Raw genomic sequence first — 14,938 nt, 5'->3', positions numbered from 1 at the left:
CATACATATTCATCCTGGTCCCCCCATGGGAATTGAACCCTGGTCCCCCCGTGGGAATTGAACCCACGACCCTGGCGTTGCAAGCGCCATGCTCTACCAACTGAGCCACACGGGAACTATATATATATATATTCATTATAAGGTTTTAAAATTGTTCCACAGTATTTTATAAGTCTCTACCTCTTATAAAGAAATTATCTGAGAAATGTGTGAAATTATTGTATGGGGTCTGTGAGAAAGCACTTCAAAGATAAACATAGAGCCCTGCAGGGGAGTAGAAGAGATAATAAGCTAGTCAGACATACCTCTAGAAATCCACTTGGGGTAGTGGACATTTACTGCTGAGGACTTAGAAAACACTGGAACTATTGTATCTCTTGCAAGTTTGTATAGCTGTGTATGCATGGGTTTGGTCTGAGGAGTAGCAGGTAATGACGTATGCAGTGACATCACAGGGGGCTGACTACAAGCATGATTAAAGCAACTTGGACTTTTCTTATAGGGCAGAACTCAGGAGAGACACTAGTTGTGTATGTGATGTTTGATCTTTGACTTCTGTCTAAAGCTGTATTTTGATTAAAATTGTAATGATTTATAAGTGCACATTTTGAGTGTTCCTTATTTGTTAAGTAAATAAAACGGAGCACAGAAAAACGGAACCAACACTTGCATAGATAAATAAAGATAAAAAATGTTTTTTAAATCCCCAACAGAACACAGTTTATCAGTGAAGAGTAGCCTACACTGTACAGAACACAGTTTATCAGTGAAGAGTAGCCTACACTGTACGGAACACAGTTTCAGTGAAGAGTAGCCTACACTGTACAGAACACAGTTTATCAGTGAAGAGTAGCCTACACTGTACAGAACACAGTTTATCAGTGAAGAGCAGTCTACACTGTACAGAACACAGTTTATCAGTGAAGAGTAGCCTACACTGTACAGAACACAGTTTATCAGTGAAGAGTAGTCTACACTGTACAGAACACAGTTTATCAGTGAAGAGTAGTCTACACTGTACAGAACACAGTTTATCAGTGAAGAGTAGTCTACACTGTACAGAACACAGTTTATCAGTGAAGAGTAGTCTACACTGTACAGAACACAGTTTATCAGTGAAGAGTAGCCTACACTGTACAGAACACAGTTTATCAGTGAAGAGTAGTCTACACTGTACAGAACACAGTTTATCAGTGAAGAGTAGCCTACACTGTACAGAACACAGTTTATCAGTGAAGAGTAGTCTACACTGTACAGAACACAGTTTATCAGTGAAGAGTAGTCTACACTGTACAGAACACAGTTTATCAGTGAAGAGTAGCCTACACTGTACAGGACACAGTTTATCAGTGAAGAGTAGTCTACACTGTACAGAACACAGTTTATCAGTGAAGAGTAGCCTACACTGTACAGAACACAGTTTATCAGTGAAGAGTAGTCTACACTGTACAGAACACAGTTTATCAGTGAAGAGTAGTCTACACTGTACAGAACACAGTTTATCAGTGAAGAGTAGACTACACTGTACAGAACACAGTTTATCAGTGAAGAGTAGTCTACACTGTACATAACACAGTTTATCAGTGAAGGGTAGCCTACACTGTACAGAACACAGTTTATCAGTGAAAAGTAGCCTACACTGTACAGAACACAGTTTATCAGTGAAGAGTAGCCTACACTGTACAGAATACAGTTTATCAGTGAAGAGTAGTCTACACTGTACAGAACACAGTTTATCAGTGAAGAGTAGTCTACACTGTACAGAACACAATTTATCAGTGAAGAGTAGCCTACACTGTACAGAACACAGTTTATCAGTGAAGAGTAGCCTACACTGTACAGAACACAGTTTATCAGTGAAGAGTAGCCTACACTGTACAGAACACAGTTTATCAGTGAAGAGTAGCCTACACTGTACATAACACAGTTTATCAGTGAAGAGTAGCCTACACTGTACATAACACAGTTTATCAGTGAAGAGTAGCCTACACTGTACAGAACACAGTTTATCAGTGAAGAGTAGCCTACACTGTACAGAACAATGAATCAAAGGGAAGACATCAATTGCGTTTGTGACACAGGTAAAATCTATGGTCACGTGTGTTTTTCTTTTATTTAAGAGGAATATTTTAATTTCTGATTCATTCTGGGTATAACTTGAGTCCTCCCAGTGGTTTCCTATTGAAATGCATTTATACCTATTGTTGCCAGTAGTAGGAGGCAAATGGTACGTTTTGTCTTCACATCTGGTCACTTCTATGAACGAACTGCTGTAACTTCCTCATTCTTCTGAGAGAAGCCTAACGGGACAGACGAAAACGTTATCCTGCCGCATCGTGTCTCCTGTTTTACAGGTTGGTACTATGTACAAATACACAATGTCACATAATAGTAATTGGACGAGGTTAGCTAAATGTAGACGAGTCTGTATAGGAGTTGTGAAGTGTGTACCGGTTAATATAACCGAGTAGAACAAGGCTTAGTTTTCCGGACTGTAGGCTAGTTGTTGTGAAAGTGTGGGGGGGGGGGGGGGGGGGGAGACTGGTGTCTAGTAGAAACACAATGTCGAGGGCTGGAAGTGAAATGGAAGTGAGTGAGGACGAGTTACGTGAAGTGGAAGGTGTAGTGAAGAGCTCGGGAACCTGAGCCTCACATAAACGGACATGTTAAAGAAGAATCTGGTCCAGTAGGAGGGACATTTTTGGAGAGTTGATCCTGGCCTTTTTGGCGGGTCCATTTGTTTTTTGGCGGGTTCTTTTGTAGTTTCAGTGTGGGTGTAAAATGAGTTGAGTCCGTGAAGGTAATCTGTAGTGGGCTTGTGATGTGTACTTCTTCCGCCTTGGAGGGATCTGGTGCTCAATATCACGCAACTCGGGACAAGATCGGTTGTTTGATTTGCTCTTCGGAACAGAGCGCCGTTGAAAGGAGTGATTACCGGGGGAGCTGTAAATGTGAAGGAAAACCAGTTGAGGGGGAGGATTCCCGGTGTGTGATACTCGTCGTTTGGTGCGATGTAGTCAGGGTGGGGTGAAGGGTGAGAGAAGAGTCAGTAGCTCTATTCAGACCAGATTAGTTTTACTGGGAGAGGTCAGGTAATGTAATGCTGTGCTCCAGCACAAAACAGCACATCTGTAATTTTAGTGCCGTCCGAATCTGCCATGTCATACATTTGTACATGGCAGGAGAGCAGTGGTGAAAAAAATACCCAAATTTCATACTTGAGTAAAAGTAAAGATACCTTGATAGAAAATTCCTCAAGTAAAAGTGAAAGTGAAAGTCACCCAGTAAAATACTACTTGAGTAAAAGTCTAAAAGTATTTGGTTTTAAATGAACTTAAGTATCACAAGTAAAAGTATAAATCATTAAACATTTATTACATTAAGCAACGATTTTTATTATTATTATTTACGGATAGCCAGGGGCACAGTTAAACACTCAGACATCATTTACAAACAAAGCATTTGTGTTTAGTGAGTCCACCAGATCAGAGGCAGTAGGGATGACCAGGGATGTTCTCTTGATGAGAATGTGAATGGGACAATTTTCCTGTCCTGCTGAGCATTCAAAATGTAACGAGTACTTTTACGTGTCAGGGAAAGTGTAAGGAGTAAAAAGTACCACGTTTTCTTTAGGAATGTAGTGAAGTAATTGTAAAAGTTGTCAAAAATATAAATAGTAAGGTACAGATACCCCCAAAAAACGATTAAGTAGTACTTAAAATGATTTCTACTTCGGTACTTTACACCACCAGCTGCAAAGTCCTCTGATAATACTAGTCCCGTGCGAATCGGCATCCTTTTGAGAGAAATGTCTGACTTTGACAGGTGTTTTGTTGCTCACGGTTTGAGCAAGAAAACAACTGATTTGATGAATTGAACGAAGTGCTGGGCATGGCCTATGTATGACGAGCCTACATGTATCAACTTCCCCAGTGAATGATTTGGTTTACCTTATGTAGGAATGAATTGAATATCGCCAAATGCATCATTACAAATATTGCGCCTATTTAATGCAAAACCCAGCACTTTAGTGAAAACCCAGCTCTTTCAGGTTGTGAAAATATAAACAAATATTAAGGACACACTCCCGCACCTATAACGCTACCGCCAGGGCTGAGATTTATCATTGCATTAGGTTTGTTAAAATAGAGCCCTGAATGTCACATTAACGGTGCGTTTGTAAATTCACTCTGGCTATCTACTCCGATTTCAGAGCACTCTCATCCGAGTGTGTCAGAGAGCAGAATAACTTATGAATTTAATAAGAACGCTCAACACCCGTTGAATATGGCCGGTGTCGGTAAACGTCGGCATAAAAAGCGTAGTTATTGTTGCCAACAGCACACTTACCGTCACCAACGCTCTGGATATCATGAAAACAGCTTTACCAGCTCTGCTAGGTTAAGTAAAATGATCAGAGGATGATGAGGTGTTCTCTCATTTGTGTCTGGAAGTAGCTAGCAAGCTAGCCATCGTTAGCCAGTTAGCCAGTTAGCTTGGGTGCTTGACTACCGTTGTGAGGGCAGAACGCTCAGATCAACGCTACTCCTCGACCAGAACGTCCAGTGTGAGCGAAACGCTCTGAATTTACCAACGGGCAATCTGACAACACTCTGAATATATGACCGGATAATCTGACAATGCTCTGAATTTACCAACGCCCAGCGCGCACTCTGGCACTCCAGATTTAATTTACGAACACACCCTGTGTTGTTACACAATAGTATGGAGGTAATAACACAAGTTAATCAATCCAAAACTTTTCAATAATTGACCACTTGTCTTTTGAACACACCTGTTGTACGGACTAGTAGGGTGGTAATAACACAAGCTTATCAATCATGTCCTCGTAAGAGACTGTTTGGTTCACATTTGAGTAATCATTTGGCATTTTCACATATGACTGTCTACTCAACTAAATTGGAAAATGTAAAACAAGGTGATTTTCTAATTTGTTATTATAATTATATCTCTCCATTACCTTCTATAGCCTGACCAACAAGACAGTTGCTTTATTAATTTACTACCATCTGGTTTAGACAGGACCTTTCCAGAAGTTGAGGGTGGGGCATGGTTTAGACAGGACCTTTCCAGAAGTTGAGGGTGGGGCATGGTTTAGACAGGACCTTTCCAGAAGTTGAGGGTGGGGCATGGTTTAGACAGGACCTTTCCAGAAGTTGAGGGTGGGGCATGGTTTAGACAGGACCTTTCCAGAAGTTGAGGGTGGGGCATGGTTTAGACAGGACCTTTCCAGAAGTTGAGGGTGGGGCATGGTTTAGACAGGACCTTTCCAGAAGTTGAGGGTGGGGCATGGTTTAGACAGGACCTTTCCAGAAGTTGAGGGTGGGGCAGGTATGTTACGCTCACTGCATGGGGGGGCATTTATACAGTACCCTATATATGCAGTGATCACCAACAGTCTCTGGTTTAGACAGGACCTTTCCAGAAGTTGAGGGTGGGGCAGGTATGTTACGCTCACTGCATGGGGGGGCATTTATACAGTACCCTATATATGCAGTGATCACCAACAGTCTCTGGTTTAGACAGGACCTTTCCAGAAGTTGAGGGTGGGGCAGGTATGTTACCTCACTGCATGGGGGGGCATTTATACAGTACCCTATATATGCAGTGATCACCAACAGTGTCTGGTTTAGACGTGGTTGCTATAGCAGTAAGCTACTACACCATCACAACTGATTTTTCTAGTTGGATTCATTCAACCAAAGCTTAGCTGGTCATTGAGTGCCATTGGATCTGGCTTGTTCTTGTGAACCACCAGTGGGCGGGGTGTCTGTTTTACAAGCCAAAGAGAGAAGGTGCTGGTTTATTTTGTTGTATACACTTTATTGAAAGCCCTCTCTGGGCCGTCTTCTTCCCTGTTCTTCTGCAGTCTACCTGTTCTCGGTCGTTCTCACAAGTAGAGTGCCTTTTGCTCTTTTTATATTTGAAGTAGAAATGTGCACCAACATTGCATCCTTCTGTTTCTTTTCTATTTCTAGGACGATTTTAACCCAAACATTACGCCACGTTTTGATCATCATTGTAAAGCCTAGTTATTTGGTTGCTTCGACAGTCATTTTTGAAGATTTTTGAAAGTATACAACGTGATTAGTGATGAATTTACATTTGTCCCTCATTTCAAGATCCGACCCTGTTACGTACTTGAACTGAACTCTCATTTTAATATGGAGAAACTATTATTTTATAAAAAATGTTTCAAAAGAAACATTTAACATCTAATAGTTATAGTGTAAAAGCTGCTGACCTGGGGAAGGAGAAAGGGGATACCTAGTCAGTAGGTGAGCTGGGGAAGGGGAAAGGGGATACCTAGTCAGCAGGTGAGCTGGGGAAGGTGAAAGGGGATACCTAGTCAGCAGGTGAGCTGGGGAAGGGGAAAGGGGATACCTAGTCAGCAGGTGAGCTGGGGAAGGGGAAAGGGGATACCTAGTCAGCAGGTGAGCTGGGGAAGGGGAAAGGGGATACCTAGTCAGCGGGTGAGCTGGGGAAGGGGAAAGGGGATACCTAGTCAGTAGGTGAGCTGGGGAAGGGGAAAGGGGATATCTAGTCAGCAGGTGAGCTGGGGAAGGGGAAAGGGGATACCTAGTCAACAGGTGAGCTGGGGAAGGAGAAAGGGGATACCTAGTCAGCAGGTGAGCTGGGGGAGGTGAAAGGAGATACCTAGTCAGCAGGTGAGCTGGGGAAGGGGAAAGGGGATACCTAGTCAGCGGGTGAGCTGGGGAAGGGGAAAGGGGATACCTAGTCAGCGGGTGAGCTGGGGAAGGGGAAAGGGGATACCTAGTCAGCAGGTGAGCTGGGGAAGGGGAAAGGGGATACCTAGTCAGCAGGTGAGCTGGGGAAGGGGAAAGGGGATACCTAGTCAGCAGGTGAGCTGGGAAAGGGGATACCTAGTCAGCAGGTGAGCTGGGGAAGGGGAAAGGGGATACCTAGTCAGCAGGTGAGCTGGGGAAGGGGAAAGGGGATACCTAGTCAGCAGGTGAGCTGGGGAAGGGGAAAGGGGATACCTAGTCAGCGGGTGAGCTGGGGAAGGGGAAAGGGGATACCTAGTCAGCGGGTGAGCTGGGGAAGGGGAAAGGGGATACCTAGTCAGCAGGTGAGCTGGGGAAGGGGAAAGGGGATACCTAGTCAGCAGGTGAGCTGGGGAAGGGGAAAGGGGATACCTAGTCAGCAGGTGAGCTGGGGAAGGGGAAAGGGGATACCTAGTCAGCGGGTGAGCTGGGGAAGAGGAAAGGGGATACCTAGTCAGCAGGTGAGCTGGGGAAGAGGAAAGGGGATACCTAGTCAGCAGGTGAGCTGGGAAAGGGGATACCTAGTCAGCAGGTGAGCTGGGGAAGGGGAAAGGGGATACCTAGTCAGCAGGTGAGCTGGGGAAGGGGAAAGGGGATACCTAGTCAGCAGGTGAGCTGGGGAAGGGGAAAGGAGATACCTAGTCAGCAGGTGAGCTGCGGAAGTAGAAAGGGGATACCTAGTCAGTAGGTGAGCTGGGGAAGGAGAAAGGGGATACCTAGTCAGTAGGTGAGCTGGGGAAGGAGAAAGGGGATTCCTAGTCAGCAGGTGAGCTGGGGAAGGAGAAAGGGGATACCTAGTCAGTAGGTGAGCTGGGGAAGGAGAAAGGGGATACCTAGTCAGTAGGTGAGCTGGGGAAGGAGAAAGGGGATGCCTAGTCAGTAGGTGAGCTGGGGAAGGAGAAAGGGGATACCTAGTCAGTAGGTGAGCTGGGGAAGGAGAAAGGGGATACCTAGTCAGTAGGTGAGCTGGGGAAGGAGAAAGGGGATACCTAGTCAGTAGGTGAGCTGGGGAAGGAGAAAGGGGATTCCTAGTCAGCAGGTGAGCTGGGGAAGTAGAAAGGGGATACCTAGTCAGTAGGTGAGCTGGGGAAGTAGAAAGGGGATACCTAGTCAGTAGGTGAGCTGGGGAAGGAGAAAGGGGATACCTAGTCAGCAGGTGAGCTGGAGAAGAGGAAAGGGGATACCTAGTCAGCAGGTGAGCTGGGGAAGGGGAAAGGGGATACCTAGTCAGCAGGTGAGCTGGGGAAGGGGAAAGGGGATACCTAGTCAGTAGGTGAGCTGGGGAAGGGGAAAGGGGATACCTAGTCAACAGGTGAGCTGGGGAAGGAGAAAGGGGATACCTAGTCAACAGGTGAGCTGGAGAAGAGGAAAGGGGATACCTAGTCAGCAGGTGAGCTGGGAAAGGGGAAAGGGGATACCTAGTCAACAGGTGAGCTGGGGAAGGGGAAAGGGGATACCTAGTCAACAGGTGAGCTGGGGAATGGGAAAGGGGATACCTAGTCAGTAGGTGAGCTGGGGAAGGAGAAAGGGGATACCTAGTCAGTAGGTGAGCTGGGGAAGGAGAAAGGGGATTCCTAGTCAGCAGGTGAGCTGGGGAAGTAGAAAGGGGATACCTAGTCAGTAGGTGAGCTGGAGAAGAGGAAAGGGGATACCTAGTCAGCAGGTGAGCTGGGGAAGGGGAAAGGGGAAACCTAGTCAGCGGGTGAGCTGGGGAAGGGGAAAGGAGATACCTAGTCAGTAGGTGAGCTGGGGAAGAGGAAAGGAGATACCTAGTCAGTAGGTGAGCTGGGGAAGGGGAAAGGGGATACCTAGTCAGCAGGTGAGCTGGAGAAGAGGAAAGGGGATACCTAGTCAGCAGGTGAGCTGGGGAAGGGGAAAGGGGAAACCTAGTCAGCGGGTGAGCTGGGGAAGGGGAAAGGGGATACCTAGTCAGCAGGTGAGCTGGGGAAGGGGAAGGGGGATACCTAGTCAACAGGTGAGCTGGGGAAGGGGAAAGGGGATACCTAGTCAGCAGGTGAGCTGGGGAAGGGGAAAGGGGATACCTAGTCAGCAGGTGAGCTGGGGAAGGGGAAAGGAGATACCTAGTCAGCAGGTGAACTGGAGAAGGGGAAAGGGGATACCTAGTCAGTAGGTGAGCTGGAGAAGGAGAAAGGGGATTCCTAGTCAGCAGGTGAGCTGGGGAAGAGGAAAGGGGATACCTAGTCAGTAGGTGAGCTGGGGAAGGGGAAAGGAGATACCTAGTCAACAGGTGAGCTGGGGAAGGGGAAAGGAGATACCTAGTCAGCAGGTGAACTGGAGAAGGGGAAAGGGGATACCTAGTCAGTAGGTGAGCTGGAGAAGGAGAAAGGGGATTCCTAGTCAGCAGGTGAGCTGGGGAAGAGGAAAGGGGATACCTAGTCAGTAGGTGAGCTGGGGAAGGGGAAAGGAGATACCTAGTCAGTAGGTGAGCTGGGGAAGTGGAAAGGGGATACCTAGTCAGCAGGTGAGCTGGGGAAGGAGAAAGGGGATACCTAGTCAGTAGGTGAGCTGGGGAAGGGGAAAGGGGATACCTAGTCAACAGGTGAGCTGGAGAAGAGGAAAGGGGATACCTAGTCAGTAGGTGACCTGGGGAAGGGGAAAGGAGATACCTAGTCAGTAGGTGAGCTGGGGAAGGGGAAAGGAGATACCTAGTCAGTAGGTGAGCTGGGGAAGTGGAAAGGGGATACCTAGTCAGTAGGTGAGCTGGGGAAGGGGAAAGGGGATACCTAGTCAACAGGTGAGCTGGGGAAGGGGAAAGGAGATACCTAGTCAGCAGGTGAACTGGAGAAGGGGAAAGGGGATACCTAGTCAGCAGGTGAGCTGGGGAAGTAGAAAGGGGATACCTAGTCAGTAGGTGAGCTGGGGAAGGAGAAAGGGGATACCTAGTCAGTAGGTGAGCTGGGGAAGGAGAAAGGGGATTCCTAGTCAGCAGGTGAGCTGGGGAAGGGGAAAGGGGATACCTAGTCAGCAGGTGAGCTGGGGAAGGGGAAAGGGGATACCTAGTCAGTAGGTGAGCTGGGGAAGAGGAAAGGGGATACCTAGTCAGCAGGTGAGCTGGGGAAGTAGAAAGGGGATACCTAGTCAGTAGGTGAGCTGGGGAAGGAGAAAGGGGATACCTAGTCAGCAGGTGTCAGCAGGTGAGCTGGGGAAGGAGTAAGGGGATACCTAGTCAGTAGGTGAGCTGGGGAAGTAGAAAGGGGATACCTAGTCAGTAGGTGAGCTGGGGAAGGAGAAAGGGGATACCTAGTCAGTAGGTGAGCTGGGGAAGGAGAAAGGGGATTCCTAGTCAGCAGGTGAGCTGGGGAAGGAGAAAGGGGATACCTAGTCAGTAGGTGAGCTGGGGAAGGAGGGGAAGGGGGGGATACCTAGGGGATACCTAGTCAGCAGGTGAGCTGGGGAAGGAGAAAGGGGATACCTAGTCAGTAGGTGAGCTGGGGAAGGGGAAAGGGGATACCTAGTCAGCAGGTGAGCTGGGGAAGGGGAAAGGGGATACCTAGTCAGCAGGTGAGCTGGGGAAGGGGAAAGGGGATACCTAGTCAGCAGGTGAGCTGGGGAAGGGGAAAGGAGATACCTAGTCAGCAGGTGAGCTGGGGAAGGGGAAAGGGGATACCTAGTCAGCAGGTGAGCTGGGGAAGGGGAAAGGGGATACCTAGTCAGCAGGTGAGCTGGGGAAGGGGAAAGGGGATACCTAGTCAGTAGGTGAGCTGGGGAAGGGGAAAGGGGATACCTAGTCAGCAGGTGAGCTGGGGAAGGGGAAAGGGGATACCTAGTCAGCTGCTCGTTGCTCGTCACTTCACTGAGTCTACCTTTAACCTCTTGAGATGGGAAAACATGTTTTTTTATGAAGTTGAACGTGCTCTTTATGACAATGTTACAATTAGGTGACACAAATAGTTGTTGTTTTTTAAACCAAATTACCCAAAATGCACTATTGATGGAATGACCCTCTTATCAACCACAAGGGACTTAATAATGTTGAATCATTTCACAGGTCATTTCACAGGTCCAATGGCAGCCATGGTGAAGTCTGAGAGCGATGTAAGTGAAGTTATTTTAGTTTTAATTTAAGGATGACTTTAATGGGTCACATAATAAAAGAATCATCAGCATCAAGGACAGAGGGGTCTTATCGTGTGTGTGTATATATTTATACAATACTGTTTCTCAATATGATGAAAATATACTGCAGAGTATCTCAGAATACTTTATCCTCACCATTTCAGTAACATCAGTAACATGAGAATATTGACACCAAAAATCAATATTCTATTTTCTTTTACAGATTTATCCAGAAACGAAACACTGTCACTCATTCTCCTTCAGTTTCCAAACTCATAAAATAACCAAAGAGGAAATCACCTGCACCAAACCTGGAACAATATTGAGAGCACTTGAAACTAATGACACATTCAAGGGGTTAAACCAAATGGACAAGAAGACACTGAAAGGGAAAGACATTGTCATCAAGAGTTGTAAGGGGTACATAGTGAAGCACTTTCCATGTTGGCTGATCGAAGAGGATGACCTTCTCACTATTGAGATGGTCACACATGCCACAGATGAAACTGCAGGGGACACGGATGAGGAAACAGACAATTATGTCACTTTCTCTGTTGAGACAAGAGCAGGGAAAAACAGCAAATCAAAAACAATACTTAGAAACATACAACTTGAGTCCTACGGACCTCTATGTGTCTATGCAAAACAGAAGGAGGAAGTGAAGCAGGCTCTACGAAATGATGGACGCTTCTCTGACATTGTGTTTGAACAGAAATGTCAGCTCTCTGAGCGAATCAAAGGAAGCAAGGTTTCAATGGGGCAAATAGCAAAAAAACTTAACGGTCGAGACTTTGAAATCTGTCTGACAAAATTTAAGAAAACGGCAACTAAGATGGAAACATCTGACTCCAGAATAAAAACAAAAAACGTAAACTCTGAAGGAGACGCCACACAAACATCTCTGTTCGACCCAAGCCCTGACTCTGAAGGAGACGGCACACAGACGTCTCCATCGACGCTAACAACTAAAACATCAGATGTAGGGGAGTCCTCTTCGAGAAGAAAGCAGAAACGGAAATGCAATCCCATTCCAGACCATGGTGAAATATTGAAGATCCTTCGCAACCAGTTTGATGATCTGGTGAAGCAGATGGAAAGTAGGAGGGAGGACAGACAAAAGAAGACATTTCCTGAAGAGTTGGAACTCATGAAGCAGGAATTCGGGAAAATCAGACAAAAGTTCTCAGAGGTTCACAGAGTGAAGAAATTGATTGAACTTGGTGCCTCTGTTTGTCAGGTGATTGTTGACGGTGTTCAGGGTGTTCAGGGGACAGGCTTCGTGCTGTTTGACAACTTCGTCCTAACAAATGCACATTTGTTTGGTGAAAATGTAAGAAGGAACATGCAGCTGGTAGTCGATGTATCTGTGAAGTTCAACTATGAAAATCCAAATGGATCCGATGTGAACGTATTCAAAGCCAAAACCCTGCTGATCGACTTTCAATATGAAGATAAGGGAAAACATTATATAGACTATGCCATACTGGAGATGGATCCTCAGAATAAGAAGCAACAGAAGAAGGTTCCTCCTGGTCTCCTCCGTGAATATGGCCCAGTTCCAGCATGCGGTGGGGCCTGCCTCATTGGACACCCAGATGGACTGGTGAAACAAATGGAACCCACCTCCATCATTGGCAGTGAGATAAGAGAGGAGGCTGCGAATAAATATAAAACGGGAAAATGGAAAGGCAATCTTCACAATAAATGATGCCGTTGAAAAACAGAAAAAGCGCTACGGGGAAGTGATGCAGGAGAACAAGGACAACTTTGTGACCTATAACACCTCCTTCTTCCATGGATCTTCTGGCTCTCCAGTCTTCGATGACCTTGGTCGAGTGTTTGGCATGCATACTGGTGGCTTTGACTATGAGGATAAACTCACTCAGAGCACTCAGAGTGTGATAGAGTACGCCCTCCCTCTGCTCACCATATTACAGAACTTTGTCATCCGTTTGGAGGAGGACAACAATCAGGCAGTTTTGAAAAGAGTTCAGGAAGAGGCACAGAAAAACGTCTTCCTGATTGAGGCTCTTTTCAAGACCGATGGTGATGAGCCTATGGATATGTCGTAGGAGATTGTTGCAAATACAGCTAACACAATGCCACCCAGTGGTTGTCCTGGGAACAACGCAACAATGCCACCCAGTGGTTGTCCTGGGAACAATGCCACCCAATGGTTGTCCTGGGAACAACACAACAATGCCACCCAGTGGTTGTCCTGGGAACAACACAACAATGCCACCCAGTGGTTGTCCTGGGAACAACACAACAATGCCACCCAGTGGTTGTCTTGGGAACAACACAACAATGCCTATTAAGAATTCAGAAGGAGGCTGCAAATACTGTAATGTCAGTATTCATGTTCAACCATTCCACTAGTGCCTTTCAGGGTACTGATAATATTACTTGTCCTAGGTCAAAGGTACAGGTTTTTTAATGAAAAAATAATAATTTGTATTGTTTTATCTCATGCACCTTTGTTTTCTGTAATTCTCATCACTGGTTCCTTACGATGTACTCTGCATTTCTGTGAAGTATGGTTTCCTTTGAAAAACAGACTTTGGCCACAGTGGGCCTTCCCTGCAAAAATAAACATTTAAGATTAAAACATCTACCTAGATCAGATTGCAACTATCTAAATATTGTTTTATTGTGTTCTACATTTTGATTACTTGTCTTTTGCTTTAATTTGTCTCAAAATATCATGTTGAATAGAGTCATGTTGAATAGAGTCGTGTTGAATAGAATCATGTTGAATAGAGTCATGTTGAATAGAGTCATGTTGAATAGAGTCGTGTTGAATAGAGTCGTGTTGAATAGAGTCATGTTGAATAGAGTCATGTTGAATAGAGTCGTGTTGAATAGAGTCGTGTTGAATAGAGTCGTGTTGAATAGAGTCGTGTTGAATAGAGTCGTGTTGAATAGAGTCAATAGAGTCATGTTGAATAGAGTCATGTTGAATAGAGTCGTGTTGAATAGAGTCAATAGAGTCGTGTTGAATAGAGTCAATAGAGTCGTGTTGAATATAGTCGTGTTGAATAGTCAAGAGTCGTTGAATATAGTCGTGTTGAATAGTCAAGAGTCGTTGAATAGAGTCGTGTTGAATAGTCAAGAGTCGTTGAATAGAGTCGTGTTGAATAGAGTCAATAGAGTCGTGTTGAATAGAGTCATGTTGAATAGAGTCGTGTTGAATAGAGTCAATAGAGTCGTGTTGAGTAGAGTCAATAGAGTCGTGTTGAATAGAGTCGTGTTGAATAGTCAAGAGTCGTTGAATAGAGTCGTGTTGAATAGTCAAGAGTCGTTGAATAGAGTCGTGTTGAATAGAGTCAATAGAGTCGTGTTGAATAGAGTCAATAGAGTCATGTTGAATAGAGTCGTGTTGAATAGAGTCATGGCTCACTACTTTTGTACTCTTCTGAGACGGTGACGTCCCAGTGACTTCAGGTCCTTTGTAGCTCAGTTGGTAGAGGATGGTTAGATTCCTGGGACCACCCATACTTACAAAACAATATTTATGCAGTGTAACTGTAAGTCTCTTTGGATAAAAGCTTCTGCTAAATGGTATATTATATTACTTCATGGATCCATAGTTTTGATTTCTTGGTTTGACATGTAAAGGTTAATTATGAGTACAATGTGGTAACTGTGATTACATTGGAATACTGTATGTATCATTTAGACATTGTTACAACTCATGAAAAGGATCATGCATAAAACTAGTGACAGACGAATCAATAAATGTGTTGACAATTACAGCTTGCTTATTGCTTCTTATTGCAAGTGGACCAATCAATGATGTGTCTGATCACATGACTGTGACCACACAATGGTGTGTCTGATCACATGACTGTGACCACACAATGGTGTGTCTGATCACATGACTGTGACCACACAATGGTGTGTCTGATCACATGACTGTGACCACACAATGGTGTGTCTGATCATTTAACCGGCAGAGACCATGGAACTTGAGAAGAGAGAAATAACATGAATCCATTTAGGACAGAGTAATATTGTCATCCTGTATTTGATCTAATGTCCTGGCTGTAGAGCTT

At 45.3% G+C, this 14,938-nt stretch overlaps 1 long non-coding RNA gene and 1 pseudogene across 1 annotated transcript; one reads left to right on the top strand and one right to left on the bottom strand.

Annotated features, from left to right (window-relative positions):
* The first annotated feature begins 2,213 nt into the window (after positions 1 to 2,213).
* LOC129838448 (serine protease FAM111A-like) lies at positions 2,214 to 14,636 on the top strand (annotated as a pseudogene).
* LOC129838453 (uncharacterized) lies at positions 8,750 to 9,734 on the bottom strand. The gene is made up of 3 exons (XR_008756849.1): positions 9,668 to 9,734; positions 9,200 to 9,589; positions 8,750 to 8,848 (listed from the first exon to the last, which is right to left on the bottom strand). It is a non-coding gene; the product is annotated as an uncharacterized LOC129838453 (long non-coding RNA).
* Positions 14,637 to 14,938: the final 302 nt, after the last annotated feature.

This window comes from Salvelinus fontinalis, chromosome 39 (genome assembly GCF_029448725.1).
Source record: "Salvelinus fontinalis isolate EN_2023a chromosome 39, ASM2944872v1, whole genome shotgun sequence".
In the NCBI taxonomy this organism is placed as follows: domain Eukaryota; kingdom Metazoa; phylum Chordata; class Actinopteri; order Salmoniformes; family Salmonidae; genus Salvelinus; species Salvelinus fontinalis.
The sequence above is the reverse complement of the archived record's forward strand: the minus strand, read 5'-3'. Positions and strand labels throughout refer to the sequence as shown.